The sequence below is a fragment of the Camelus bactrianus genome, chromosome 18 (assembly GCF_048773025.1).
Source record: "Camelus bactrianus isolate YW-2024 breed Bactrian camel chromosome 18, ASM4877302v1, whole genome shotgun sequence".
NCBI lineage: Eukaryota > Metazoa > Chordata > Mammalia > Artiodactyla > Camelidae > Camelus > Camelus bactrianus.
The window spans coordinates 1,784,287-1,798,776 of record NC_133556.1 but is presented as its reverse complement, the minus strand read 5'-3'; the positions used below and the strand labels follow the sequence as shown (position 1 = coordinate 1,798,776).

The 14,490-nt window shown below is 61.7% G+C and overlaps 1 long non-coding RNA gene across 1 annotated transcript; it reads right to left on the bottom strand.

Moving 5' to 3' along the window:
- Positions 1-5,989: 5,989 nt before the first annotated feature.
- LOC105078065 (uncharacterized) lies at positions 5,990-10,422 on the bottom strand. The gene is made up of 4 exons (XR_836137.3): positions 9,995-10,422; positions 8,479-8,541; positions 6,760-6,939; positions 5,990-6,325 (listed from the first exon to the last, which is right to left on the bottom strand). It is a non-coding gene; the product is annotated as an uncharacterized LOC105078065 (long non-coding RNA).
- Between the last annotated feature and the right edge of the window lie 4,068 nt (positions 10,423-14,490).

The following is a 14,490-nucleotide window of genomic DNA, read 5'->3' as shown; positions in this document are numbered from 1 at the left end:
ATGCGCCTCAGCCCCACCTGTGTCGTCTCATTCAAGATGCACAATCTTGTGACGCTGCAGGTGCTGTTAAGGTGCCCATGTCTCAGATGGAGAAACTGAGGCCGTGTTCACACCGATGGGCAGCAACCAGGCCCAATTTCAAAGCCATGCCCCACACTGGAGCTGGAACTCTTAACGTGCTAATGGGCTTCCAGAAGCAGAGCTGGTCTCAGCATAAACAAACGGTGGGATGTCTCTGCCCTGCTGCTGTTAACACTGGGGCTGTGGCCAAATTTTCCAGCCCCCCGTCCCTTTCCCTGGGGTGCCCTCATCCCCCCCACCTATCTGCTGTCCTACCCATAGGCCAGGGAAGGGCATGTGCTTGGTACTGCAGAAAGGGCAGGCTGCCCCAAACCCCTCAGCCCGGGCACCTGTTTCCCCATCCGACTGGACAGATGCCCCAGACTTCAGCAAGAAAGCATGCTCTGACTCTTGTTATTCTGAATGCACTTTGCAAAACATCCCAGCAGCTGCGTGAGCGAGCTATTCATGACTGTCTGCCTTCCGAGCAGCCCCATGCGAGCAGCCCCATGCGGAGATGTGAGGGGTCTGGGTTTCACACTTCCCAGAGGTTTCCATTTGCTAGGAGGGGAAATGAGGGCTTCGACCACAGCAGGACAGACCCCTGCTTCCTGTCTCAGCTGCCCTCACCTGCAAACCCTGACTGCCCCCTACACACACACAGCTTCCTTCCCGGTGACCCATCCTTCCCCTCCCGACCCTGGCAGCATTCCTTCTCAAGTCGGCATCTCTGTGCTACTCCACGCCCTGCTTTTCTGGGCTGGAGATGCTGCCTGTTTTCCTCAACATAAAACAGCGACAGGCCTCCTTCTCCACCAATACCTGGCTGGTCCCCACACCCCCAGGCTCCCTGGGAGAACCTCACCTGGACCAGCCAGGAAATGCCCTCTTTCCCTGCCTGGCCCTGGGCCCTCCCATGGCTGTTTGCTCCCCTCGCCTGGATGGAAAACAGCCCTCAGGTCGCCCTCCCATGGGGAGCAGATGGTCGGGAAGGGTCACAGAGCCCCTTCGCTCCCCCGGGCTCCCCTCTGCAAGGCCCGGGCTGGGAAGCCCCGACCCTGGCGCCAAGCATGGAACGCGGTACTGCACCAAACCCTCTTCGGCGCACCGGTCCCTGACTCCCCAACTCCTGCCCAGCGCGCCCTCCAAGTACAGACCCCGCACAGGAGCGCGCACGCCGCCGCCAGGGCGTCCTCGGGGCTTGCACGGCCGGACCCAGCACTGCGGCGCGGCCAGGGCGTCCGGGCATGGACACGGCGTCCCGCTAGGCTGCGGGTGCTGGCGCCGAACCACCCGCCCCCGCGGTGGCCGCCCGCGTCCCCGCCGCACCTCTACCTCGCAGCCCCGGTCCTCACTGCGCCCCGCGTCTTCGGCGCCGCGCGCCCGGGGCCTCCGCGCGTCCTCCGTCCTGCGGGCCGCGCTCCCCGGGTCCTCCGCGCCCCGCGCCCCAATTCCGCCGCGCGCCCACCTCGCAGCCTGGCGCCCCCGGGAGCCGGCAGGCGCGGCGCGGGCCACGAGAGTCGCCCAGGAGGTCCCACCGTGACGTCAGCACCGAGGGGCAGGGACCGAGGCGGGACCCGGTGGAAAGTGTGATGGGGCCGCCTGGCCGTGGGCGCCACACCCCCTCCTGCCGCTTGGGTGCCTCACGCGCGGGCCGCCAGTGGGCAGAGAGCTGGCCGGAGTCCCCGGGCCTCAGACGCGCCTTACAGACACTGACCTCTGCTGACTTCCTGTAGAGCGCGGGAGGGGCGCCCCGACACTCCCGCAAACACCTGGGGAGGGTCGGGTGGGGCCCGCGATCTTAAAGCCGAGCAGGGGAGCGCGGTAAGCCAGCGGCGGCCAGGTAGGGCCCCAGGTGAGGCGCGCAAACCCGAGCCGCCCAGTGGGGCCCCAGGTGAGACGGATAAACCCAGGATGCGCTGTAAAGGCACTGGCGTCAGGGTTACCCCAGCAAGGACGGGGTACAACTGCAGCACACAGCCTCGCCCTGTCATCACTCTCTGGGAACTTCCCCTTCATTTGGAGGTCTCCCCATTAAAATGTAATTATAATTTTTTAGAAGTTTTTATATGCCAGGAACAATGTGCTAAATGCCTCACGTGTGTTATCTCAAGCCTGTGTGATAGCTATCTTTTTGTCCCCATTTTATAGGTGAAAAACTGAGGACTAGGCAGGGGATGTGACAGGCCCACCCAGATGGCAGAGCCAGGGTTGATCACACCCCCCCCCCGGAAGGTTCGCTGCAGCCCCAGTGCTGGTAAGGGCGGGGACACATGCCCCTTCGCAGTGTGTACAGCGTGGTTCCTCAGAGACGGTCCTGCTGTCTGTGGCCCGGGTGGTCTTTGTCCTGGGGGGTGGAAGGCAGGGCAGCCCTTCTCCATGCAGCTCCTACCACACACCTTCTCTGGGTCCCCTCGCCCCCGGAGAAGGGCAGCCGTGGCCCCACGGTCCTGCCACATGGCACCCCCACGCTGCAGGGCCGTCAGCCCACGGCCCACCTGCCGTGTCTCCCGCCTCCAGGTGGGGATTTCACTGCGCAGCTCCGGGACAGCGAGGGGACATTCCCACGTGGCAGGGGGAGAGGCATTGCATCCTCCTCCTGAACAGCCTCCGCCTCGTCAGTTGCCAGGATACAGAAGGAAGATGCCTGGGCCCTGGGAGGCTCGGAGGCTTCTGTGCTGTTAATCATGCTTCTCAGGCCACTGAGCGAGGCCAGTGGGCACTGCTAAGGGTTCCCTCCTTCCTTCTCTTCCGCAGCTCAGCGTGGGGTCCCAGAGGGGCGCAGGGCCCCCGTCCTGTGCTGTCCTCACTCCTGATAGAGAATGCAGCTCAGGCCACGGGCTGCACCCCCTACACGGCTCCCCTTTCATCAGCGCAGACCCCAGGCCCTTGGCACAGAAGGGGAAAGGTCTAGAAGGCAAGGTGGAGGGGGCTGCCGGAGTCTCTGGCCCGGAGCCATCCCCCCCAGAGAGCCTTGACTATGGATGGTCCTAGTCTGGAAGGATTTTCAAGGACTTCCTAGCAAGCTCAGGGAGGGGTACAAAGCATCTTGGGTCAGTGGTCAAACCTCTGTGCTCTGGATCCACTACTCAAGCTACCAAACCAAGAAACATCATTTCCCATCTTTGAGCTGTCAGCTCATTCGTAAGACGGAGATGCCAGTGACCCCTGTGGTCTCCACAGAGCTGGGGGTGGGGGGCCCGCACTTCAGGAACATCACCTGCAGGGCGCTGGTCAGACGGGGCCCTGCGTGATTTGAAACCCACGTGCACCCCAGCAGCTGCATGAGACACTCAGCGGAGGGCCCTCAAGGTGCTAGACGGGCTGGGGCTGGATTGCACAGTCACCTCGTGTAATGCTTATGCCAACCCATTTTACAGATGGGGAAACGGAGGCTCAGAGAGCCAGTCACACAGCCTGCAAGTGGTCACCTAGATAAAAGCCAAGGCCTCAAAGGCTCCCAAGACTTATTCTGTCACCTGGTCCCAGACTCCTCATTGCCCTGACTTCACGCAGCCGCAGACCTGCCCGGGCACGTCACTGCCGCCTGTCTTGCCCTGGACCTCTGGAGGCTGTCAGGACCTGTGAACTTCAGGGAAGCACATGGCCCTGAGGCAGCCCTGCCGCCCTGGGAGTGGGGGAGGGGCAGCTGCAGCCCATGTTTTGGGTCCATGTTGGTCCCCATCTGACCAGCCCTCAGCTGTTCTCAGGACACCTGCCCTGGACATGTTGGTCTGGGGACTCCCCCACCCACCCAAGAGAGCCCCAGGAGGCCTCCAGGCTGCCCGCCCAAAGGGAAGTAGGCAGTGTTCCAGCCATGAGTCACCCTGTGCCCCCTGTGCTCTGCCCTAGGCCCCCAGCAGCAGGACCCTGGCACCTGCCCCCCGCCGCTCCTGTGGGCGGGAAGGAGCCCCCACCAGGTCTGGAGTCCGGGGCTTCACCACGCTTGTTTCGGGCCAAGCTCCATGCTCAGATTAGTAAGACGGGGTCATTACTCCTCAGCAAATGCGCAGGATCGCAGAGCAGGACAGCTGAAGGGAGGGAAGTCAGAGGCGGAGGTGCAGCCTGGGACCCATCAGGGTTCCTTTGTCACAGCTTGGGGGGAGGGGTGGGCAGGAGGGGCACTGGTTGGAGCACAAGCTGGCACACTGGGGTCCTCATGAGGTGGGCCCTAAGTGGCCTCTATGGCCTGGCCTTTGTCTCTCCAGCCACGTGTCCGGGGGGAGCAGGGACAAGCACTGTGGGACACAGGGCAGCGCTGAGGGGAGTGGGCGGGTGCCCCGGGAGGGGCAGGCTGGGGAAGAGGCCATCGAACAGGCATCCGGGAGGCCTCTGTGGTCCTCCTTGGACAATGCCGTCCACAGAGAGGGGCCAAGTCACACAGCGAGGGCTGCGGGGCCCCCGGCTGGGGAAGAAACGGAGGCTCCACTGCTTTTTCAGGACGCACAGGGAGTCGGGAGAAAGAGGGGACGGAGACAGCTCAGGAGTGCAGAGGGGACGTTCTGGGGGGCTTGCTGGGGGAGGGGCTGGGGCCTGGGCTGTGGGGGCTGGGGGTGGCTCCTTCACAAGCACAGCAGAGGGGGCCCCCCATCTCAGCCCTCAGAGCCCCTCCCTGCCTGGATGCTGAAGGTGGGGGGGGGTAGAAGTGGGTGGCTTGAAGCTGAGGAGGGACCCCAAGGGACAGCCCTGGCACGGCCCTCCCGCAGGGTGAGGGTGAGAGCATCCCTTCTGGGGTCGGGGCCTCCTGAGTGGCGCTGGGACGCTGCCCCTCGTTGGGCTGCTCCCCTCGAGCTGCCCTAAGCAAGGGAGACTAGACGGCCCAGTGCCCACTTCCCGGCACGCTTCCAGGCCCCCTGCCAGCCCCAGGGTCAGGAGGCCTTCCTGACAGCACCCCCAAGTCCCGAGACGTGCAGGTGGGCCGACCGTCACAGGGAGAAGGACAGAGCAGAGGGGGCAGGCAGGGCCCCAGGGCCCCGTCACCCACGTAAGCTGAGCTGAGCATTTCGGCCTGGTCTCCTCCTGCCGTCTGTGGGACCCAGGAGGCCGTCAACTCCACAGCTGCTATCCTGAGTCCCGACTCTCCACGGGGCTTCGGGTTAGGACCGAGGAAGCTCAGTGAACAGGCGAGGTGGCGGACAGGCACCCCGTGCCATCCCCAAGGTCAGGAAGAGTCATCCCAGGAGAGGCTTCGCCTGTGTTTCTGGGAGGCGAGGAACCATCTTCCCGGCTCCTGGGAGGTCTGCATCCCCCCAAGGGTCCTGTCTCAGGGATGGGCCGGGGAGCTGGCCAGGGGGAGGGAGGCAGAGGTTCAGTTCTCAAGACACGCACCTTGAGAGAAGGCCACCATCCGTCCTGTCCCCAGGTCACGGTGGCTGGGCAGCGGCCTCCTGTCCAGTCGCCATAGCCAGCAGCACGAGCGGGGACGGCGCCCCTCTGCCCGGGGCCGCCTCCCGCAGGCGGGAGAGGACCCCCAGCGCAGGGAGGCACCGGCGTTGTCCCCCCGCCCCAGCCTCAGCGGGGAGCCTTCCCTCCAGCGGCCCTTTTCTCTTTGGAACCGCTAAGATAAGGGCTTCTTTTGAGCCAAACGTTGCCCCGGTTCTGGACTGCCAGCCTCCCAGGCCTTCCCGGCAGCCCGCCCGCCCCTCCTGCCCACCTCATTCTGGAGAAACGCCCCCACGGATGGCTGAGAGCTGTGTCACACCGTCCCCGGCACTGCAAGGGAGTCTAGTTGGAGCCTTAAGAAACAATGCTACAGCAACAGACTCCTGCTGCAGAAGGTTTGGAAAATTCTAAAAGTCTAAAAAAAAAATCCCATATTCCAACCGTCAAGAGGTAACCTCTCTGAACTTTTTGTCAGACATCCTTCAAAAACCCCTTTTCTGCACATTTAAATAGAGCATTTTCACGGATCCGCACCACGCACCCTGTCCCGCCGGCAGCTCCGCCGCGTGGCACCCTGCCCGGCCGCGGGCCCGAGGCCGGCCTCCTCGCCTTGCCGCGGCACCGCGCTGCGTTGCGTGGGGGGTCCACCTGGCTTAGGACAGCTCAGGTTCCCCCAGTTCCTCACTCTGCTGCGTTGTCTATGTACTGTGTGAAGCAGTGTGTGTCTGAGACACAGACACCTCGCTGTGATGATCCGGTTTCCATAAATCTTTGTTGCGCAGGTGTGTGACGTCCCCCCTTGGGATAAATTCCTGCAGATCGATTCGTGCTCACAAGGCTACACTTCTGACACATGTAGCTGCCAGGATTTTCTGGTTCATTACTGCGGGGGACAGAGAACTTGGAATGTGAGAAATGCTTAGTGTTCTGTCCGGAAACTGTGCCCTTACTACACGAGAGGTGTGGGACCCCCACCTCCCCAGCCGCCGCGTCCCCACTGTGGTTGGGAAGGGGCAGGGGCTGGGATAGTAATTACATGTCAAGCCTGGGCTGACATCTCCTCCTTTTGGCTTCCGGGTTAGTGGGGCGCTGCCCAGTGCCGGGTCCCCCAGAAAGGAGAGGCAGCCTGCTGACTCCCAACCCAGGCCAGCTAAGGCTTCAGGCAGCCCATCCCCGGTCAGCCCACCCCCTGCACAAGGACACCTGCGTCCCAGACCCCAGACCTCGCTCGTGAAGCCATCTCACTGGAGCCAGTTCTAGAAACGAGCAGTGATGTGGGGTCCCCCGTCCCTTCAGCCAGATGAGAAGGTGCCTCACCTCACTGTACCTCAGTGTCCCCGCAGAGGGTTGAGTAGAGGCCCCCAAAACATGTGCCCACCCCGACGGTCAGAATGGGATCTTGATTTGGAGTAAGGGCCTTTGCAGATGGAATTAAGGTGGGAACCTCAAGGTGAGGTCATCCTGGCTTACACGGGCTCTAAATCCAATGGCGGTGTCCTAAGAGACAGACGAGGAGAGACACAGAGCGAGGGAGGCCAGGTGATACCAGGGGCAGAGGTGGAGGACACAGCCACCAGCCAAGGACACCAGAGCCACCTGGAGCTGGAAGGGGCAGGAGGGCTCTCCCCAGAGCCTCTGGAGGGAGGGCAGCCCTCACAACACCTTCGTTTTGGACTTCCAGCCTCCAGCAGTGAGAGAATAGATTTCTGTTGTTTTAAGCCCCCACCCCCCAGCCCCACGTCTGTGGTCATTTGTTACAGCAGCCTCGGAAACTCACACGCTGAAAATAAGAGAATGCTTCATACAGTTGTTTTAAGGATCAGAACACCCAGAATGTTCTCAGCACTCAGTGGGTCCTTGGACACAGCAACCACAAGCCCAGCAGAAGCTCAGAGCCCCGCCGTGTGCCAGGTGCTGTGCGAGGGGACAGGCGTGTCCCTTCTGTCCGCTGGCAGCAGACAAGGGCAAGGACATGGCAGGGACAGAGAGCACGGCTTCGCAGAGCTCGTGCCACGTGAGGTGGGCAGGAGAAGCTGAGCCCGGGTCTCTGGGCAGTGTCAGGGGTCCTGCCTGCCAGAAGGGACAGCGTGAGCCAAGGCCTGGACGCCAGGGTGGGCGGGGCCTCTGGGGAACGGAAGTCGTCGGTGAGCCTGGAGTGAAGAGTGCAAGGGCCACCTGGGGGCAGGGGTCAAGGGCCTGGACAAGGACAGGGGAGCCTGTCGGCCCAAGCAGCAGCTTCTACGCCTTTCACGAGGTCACCTGGGAGTAGTGGCTTGGGGGAGGGGTCGGGAGGGGGCACAGGTGATGTCAGGTGGGAGGCGATGGGGGCTGAGCCAGGGCCCAGGTGGAGGGACGTGGGGAGGACTCGGGGTCTGCTCGAATCGGGCAGGGATGTGGAGTCAAGGCCTCCTCCAGGCCACGGGCTCCCTGCTCCTGCCTCGGTTTCCCCAGGCCTCCTGGGGAGCTGCCCAGCAGCCATCCTAAAGAGACCGTTTCCTGAGTGCCCACCCTGTGCCAGCCCACGATGGGCGCCCAGGGACCCCCCCCCCCGGAGCTCCAGCCCCCACCCCCTGTCCAGGGCCAGCGGAGATTTCTGAGGCCTGGGGAGAACAAGCTCCTAGCATTAGGGGCGGGCAGGTGGGCGTGGCCTGCAGCCCCGCCCCCGCACAAGGAGGGCCCTCCTGGGGGTGTTGGGGGCAGAGCCAGGCAGGGGCTCCAGCCTCTGAGGGTGAGGCCGCCCTCTGATGAGGGTTCACTCTGGGTGCCAGGTCTGCAAACCCGTGTTCGTCCAGAGCGCAGCCAGGCCGGCGCGCTGAGGAGTGGGCTCGGCTCAGGTAGCCCCCGACGCACACCCGAGGGCCCCGCCCCCCCTGACAGCAGCTCAGGTCCCTCCCTCCCCCCCGCCAGGCTCCCACAGGCTCAGCCGAGGGTGGGGTGGGGGCCTCAGCTTTCAGGGGACTGACCCCCCACATCTGCCTTTCTCCACCTCCTGGGCGCCTTGCTCCCGGTCTCCCCCTCGCTGCCTCCCTCCCTCACCTCATTCTCTTCTCGTCGTGGTCTGTGTGGTCAGGGGACCAGAGGGGATCCACATGGTGTGTCCTGAACAGAAACAGAGAGACGGGGCGGGGCCTCAGAGACCTCTCCTGGACCACATGCGTGCTGCTCGGGGACATCTGTCCCCAGCAAGGTCAGTCTGGACTCTGGGCGCCTGACAACATTCCCCTTGGACCTGACGTCGCCCATCTGGGCTCCGGGCACCCACAGCCCCTGCATCTGGTCCTAGCAACAACAGTGCCTCCATCCCCGGGGCCCAGAGCAGGCTGGCGTTGGGGGGTTGGGGCCAAGCCTGCATCCTGCTCAGCTCTGACAGCGGTGATTCAGACAGACAAGCTGCCTTCCCCACAGGCCCCTTCATTTCCTCAACTGTAGGATGTGGCCATCCCGCCCTCACCCGGGCGATTGTAAGGGCCGACAGGACCAGCAGGACGAGGGCATCATGGGAGGTTTCTGACCCCAGGCACCCTGCCCAGCACAAGTCGCCCAGCTCGGTTTGGTGACACAGGGGTCTCAAACATCAGGATGTGGTGATTTGGCCGGGAGTGCCAACCTGAGGCCACACCACTGGGATTTGGGACGTCCTCACCCCCAGAGAGGACCTCCCCCTCCTGCCCTGCAGTGGAGACCCAGGGAGGCCCAGGGTCCAGGGGGACCAGATTCCCCCCAGGTGGTGGGCTGCCCTGGGAAGGCCTGTGAGGAGACGGGGCCCCTGGCCACACTGAGCCTGGCCTGAGGGAGCCCCAGTTCTGTGGCTCAGAACCCATGGTCCAGAAGCTTCTGAAGCAGGCACAGGAAGGGGTGAGGGTGGGGTGGTCCGGGAAGGCAATGGGGGAGGGTCCGGGTGGAGCCAGCATCAGCCTGAAATGGCCGAGCTGCGTCCGCTCTACCTCCGAGTTGTCCCTAGACGCCCCAAGCCCCAGGCCAGGCCACCCACCTCACCTGGTGACGGCTCTGACCTCCCACGGCCCTGTCCAAGCCACACACCCACAGCCAGATGAAGCCACGTGGCCACAGAAGCCTTTCAAGGACTCTTCTTGCTCTTAGGATGAAGCCTAGCCTTTCCCCGGAGCTCCTGAGGCCCTGGCCACCTGCCCGCCACACCCCACCCTCTCCAGCTGCCAGCCACCCTCGCTTTGATCCAGACACTGCCCCCTTTGTCCCTCTGGGGCCCCTCTGCCTAGAAGGCACCCCTCCTCTCCTGGCACCCTGTAACCCCACCTAGGTTTCCAAAATTAGAGGAAGCCCCAGCCTCATGGGGGTGGCACCAGAGCTCAGGCCGCCACCCCCTGGCTGCCCTCCAGATCTGCTGCAGCCCTGCTCCTCTCCTGCCCAGCCTCACCTCCCGGCCTCTGCCGGCCAGCCAGGCCCCACGTGAAGCATCCTTCCCCTGTGCCTTCGCAGGGAGGACCTCCCGCTCCACACTTGGGTTTCAGGCCCCACAGCTGCCTCTTCCCAGAAACCCTCCCGTCACACGCTTCCATCGACACAAAACTACCTGGCCGGTGGCTGTCCTCGGCCCGTAGCTGCAGGCTGGGGTTAGCTCCCGTTAGCGCCTGGTGCCTCGCCTGGTCCACAGCAAGCGCTCAGCCCAGGTGGGCGCGCTGCCTGGCATCACAGCGCGGCCCGCACATCCCTGCACACACCCGGCGTCCCTGCCGTGCGTGGCTCTCCGAGCACACTCACACGGACACACTTGCTTCCATGCACACACATGCACACGCATGCATACTTCCACTCACTCCCAGCACACCACACACATGCCCCTCCTCACACACTGCCCCAGTCATCCACGCCCTACACGGTCACACGCACGCAACCGGGAGTGCCTGCTCACGCCGTCCCCGCCACCCTCACTACAACAGGCGCCCGAGCTGCTGTTTGCCGCCTCTGCCTGACGGCGTGTTTGCCAAGCAGTTTCCATGGCGACACATCTTGGCTCTGACAGGAGCAGCTGAGTGCAGGGAAGACGGCCTCCACAGAGGGGACGAGACCCAAGGCCTCTGTGTCCTCGGGTTCCCAGGCAGGCAGGGGTGGGTGTGCCCATAAACAGACACTCCCCAACCCTGCACTTGGCTTGCCCCTGAGGTGGCTCCAGGGCTTCCTCTGGGCTACATGCTGTATGATGTAGGTCACTCAGTCATTCAACAAACCTCATGTGCTGGCTGCAAAGCTGCCTGAGGCGTAGGCCCAGCTCACAAGAACTCCTGGTTGTGTCCTGAGGCTGGACAACTGTGCCATCATCCTGCTGAAAGCCCGTCCCAGGCATGTCAGTGGCTCCCTGGGCACCACGGCCTAGCCGCCACCTTCTGCCCATGTACAGCAAGGATGCCGGGCTCCTCCTCCGTGGAGGGTCAATTGCAAAAGCAACCCTGATTCTCCACCCCTCCCTGAACCATCGTGCCTTTTGCCACAACTGCTGTCAGGTGGGGAAGCCTATTTCTTATACTTGAATCTGAGCCTGCCCTGTGACTTGCTTTGGCCAAGAAAAGGTGACAGAGTGACACTGTGATGACATGCCTCTGCTTGCTTTCATGTGGGCTCCTGCGGTGGCATGAGAACCAGTCTGGGCTGGTCTGCTGGAAGTTGAGAGAACACATGAGAGCCTACCCTGGGCCAGCTATCCGCTAGGCAACCCATCACAGATGCATGAGAGCAAGCAGAGCACAGGCCTGCCTGGTTGGCCCCCAGACCCTTCAGAAATAATAAAATGCTGTTTTTTCAACTTACTGGCCTAAGATTGTTACACAGCAGTAGCTAACAGATACACTCTCTTTCAAGGGCCCTGGCCAGCAGCCACCAAACCTCAAGCAATCAGCACATGCAGGGTGCCCTATGAGCTCCCCTAGGATGCTGAGGACTGGGCCAGAGCAGGTGGGCTGCACACAGACCTGCTGTGTGCCAGCCCTGTGCTGGAACCTAGGAATAGAGATGACCACGTCTGCCTTCTGGGAGCCCACAGCACCAAGAGGGTGGCTTTACGAGTCCCAGCCTATGGGTGGGAGAGGCTGGGTGGCCTGCCCAAGACCTGTGACATACAGGAGCAGGTGAGCATGGCCGCAGAACCTGGCTGGATTAGAGCTTTGCTTTTTTCCCTCTTGGACACCTGTTTGGAAACACTTTACTTCCTGGGTAACTGTACATATTAGGACATTACTGGTGTGAGTGTTCAGCCCCTCTTCACTGAGGACTGTGGACCTGTGTTACCGCCCAGTGGGGCATATGATGGGCAGGACCCCTCCCTCCCTGAGCTGAGAGCCTGGCAGGGGCTTGTGTCTGCATGATCCAACTTGCCCCAATCTCTCGGCAGCACCTTAGCGTTCCTACACAGAAGGTTTGAAGTATTTCCCCCAGCATCTCCCACTGTTTGTGGTGAGATGGTTGGCCCAGATAGTGTCCTGCTTTCACTGGGAAGATCTGCGTGGCAACTGTGCTGTGGACAGCTGTGCACCGTTCTGACCGGTCAGTGCCCTTCTGTCCCGAGATCATGTGCCAGTACCTGTTCGGTGACCTCGTGGGGTAAGGGGGCAGAAGTCAGGGCCAGTCCTGCCCACACGGGGAGAATCATGGAAGACCCAGCCCACCTCACACTGAAAACCTGCAGGAAAAGACTGAGGTGGCAGAGTAGGAGGCAGAGCTCACCTCCTGCCACAAACACATCAAAACACACCTACGTGAGGAGCAACGCCCACTGAGAACTGGAGACTGGCAGAGAGACTCCTGCACCACCACGGTGGTGCCAAAGATCCACACGGACTCGGGTAGGAAGGGAGGAGGGGCCATCAGGTCAGGACCTGGGTCCCTAGGAGAGGAAACAGAAGAGGAGGGGGTTACCCAGGTTCAGAGATCCTCGCTGGGGAGTGAGCAGTTCAAGCTATACGTTGGGCGTCCCAGCCCTGGGGTCCGACAACTTGGCTGGTTTGCAAACCAGTGGGACTGATGGCGGGGCTGTAGGAAACCCAGACTCCACTTGTGAAGAGCGGGCACATGCTTGCTCGCTCCTGAAACAAGGCGGAGAAACAGGTGAAGACTGCCTGGGGCTCTGGGTTCTTTCCCGCGCCCGCTCCAGCCGCCCTTGCGCCAGGGCACAGCTCCACACGCGGGCAAAGGCTGCGGCGGCTGAGCAAAGTGTGCAGTTGTGGGGGGCGGAGAGCACAGGGATCCTGCAGGGCATCCAAGCGGGGCGCCGCAGCCATCACTGACAGCCAGGGCGCAGTGGACAAGGAGCACCTGAAACTCCGGCTGGCGTGCCCTCCTGCCGTCCAGGTTCCTCTGACGCAGGAAAGGGCGTGGGTCTTCCAGGGGCTGTGGGACCTGCACCTCTCGGCCAGACCTGAAAACTGGGGATGACAGGTTTTGCCAAAAGCCTTTCCTGCATCTACCGATACAATCACGTGGGCCCCGTTACCCTGCTGATGGGACGCGCCGCACTGAGATTTTGAAATGCCGAACCCGCCTCGCATACCTGAGATAGCCCTCCTTGATCTTAGTGTGTAGTTCTTCTTACACATTGTTGGATTCAACTTGCTAAAGTTTGTTAAGGACTTTTCCATGTTTGATCATGAAAGATGTTGGTCCCTAGTTCTCCTGGAGTGTCTGTCTGGCTTTGGTATTAGAGATTCTTCCATGAACTCTATGATGTGTGGCGCCGGCGGGAGGGACAAGTGAGCTGTTCTCTGTACTCTGGAGGACCTGCTCCTGAAGCGCCCAGAGGGCCGCCCGGACGCACCCACCGCCCCTGCCCTTACTGCCGCTGGCGGTTTCACAGACTTGTGCTTGGCACTGCCTGGTCCTCACAGGCTGAGTCGGGAGCATTCCCTCTGCTTCTGTCTTCTGAAAGACTGTACAGAACTGGTATAAGCTCTTCCTTAAACGTTTCATAGAGTTCACCAGTGAAACCCCCTGGGCCCAGTGCTGTTCTGAAAGGCTATTAATGACTGATTCTGTCTGCTCAGTAGGCAGAGGTCTGCTCAGATCGCCTGCTTCCCCCCACGTCAGTTTGGCAGATGAGCTGCCTAAGCCGCGGGCTCAGGGCTGCTCAGTGGTCCTCTGCCATCCTCCCAGTTATCGTGGGGTCCCGCAGCGCCGCCGCCTCTCGCCGTCTTCTCTTCCTCTCTGAGCCTGGCTAGAGGCTTGCTGACTCCACTGTTCTCTTCAAAGAACCAGGTTTTGTTTACATGAGTTCCTCCACCGATTTTGCCCTCAATTCACTGACGCCTGCTCTAACTTTTATTATTTCTCTTCTTTGCTTGCTTTGGGCTTAACTTCCTCTCATCCGGTTTCCTAAGGCGGAAGCTCAGATGACGGATTTCAGGTGTCCCTCCTTGCCTCATACATGCCCTCACAGCTATAAGCGTCTGCCTGAGCACTGCTTCTGCTGCAACCCACGGCTTTGATCAGCTGTAGTTTCATTTTCATTCACTTCAAAATATTTTAGGGTTTCTCTTGAGATTCTCTGGCTGACCGGGTGCTTTAGAACACGGAGACTCTTACTTCTGGGAGGCAAACAGTAAAATCTCCACTTTACAGAAGAGGAAACAGGTTCCAAAAGGCCCTGGTGCATGCAGGGTGACGTGGCCTGGAAACGGCAGGGCTGGCACTGGTGCAGCATCTGTTTGGTCCCTTGAGGGCCAGCCTGCAGCCCAACTCCCCTGACAGTACCACGGCCAACTTGACCTGCCTCGTCATTTGGGACAGTGAGCTCTAAACTGCTACAAGGTTAGGGTGACCCTGGGGCTTCAGAGACTGAAAACCTGGCTTGGTTAGACCTGGAGTCACTACCATTAGGGGCCAGGGGCCAGGGGCCAAGATCAGACACTCTCCAGCCTGAACTGTTTGCTCTCTGACCCTTGGGTGTCGCTGGGGCACAGTGAGGTCCAAGTAGAGCAACATCTCCCCTAGGCCCATGAAGTACGTGGCCATTGTGCAGAGGGTCCCTCCCCAAATGCCTTTCCAAACCCCAGCAGGCCTGGGGCCTACCCCACGTCAGTGCGC